The sequence below is a fragment of the Gambusia affinis genome, linkage group LG17 (genome assembly GCF_019740435.1).
Source record: "Gambusia affinis linkage group LG17, SWU_Gaff_1.0, whole genome shotgun sequence".
Lineage (NCBI taxonomy): Eukaryota > Metazoa > Chordata > Actinopteri > Cyprinodontiformes > Poeciliidae > Gambusia > Gambusia affinis.
Genome location: NC_057884.1, coordinates 6239658 through 6240075, shown reverse-complemented (window position 1 = coordinate 6240075; position 418 = coordinate 6239658).

Genomic DNA, 418 nt, shown 5'->3' with positions numbered 1-418 from the left:
CTCTCTCCTCTCCTTTCGTAGTTTGTGAGGTGGAATGAAAGGGACACCCCCCTGTTTTGACAGCTGGGCAGGCGAACATAATTTGTGACAGCTGAACTGAAACGTCTTTAACCGCAGGGAGAGACACACAGTGAGAGGAGCGCTTTTTGGCTGCGAGAGAGAAATCAGACGGTGAGAGGACCCACCTAAAAGAAAAGGAGGAAGATGTCAGAGAAGAAAAGAAGACAGGAGAAATTGGGAGGGAGGGCGGGTGAGAGCCGTGTATGGGATTTCAGCAGAGACGGACAAGGGAGGTTAAAAGGAGGTAAATTAGTCACACTCCATAAACTCTGAAGAGAGGTAGAATTTAAGAGAGCCCACAAAAAAAAAAAAAAAAAAAACTGGACGAGAACAGAAACAGATTACCGTCAGATGCATG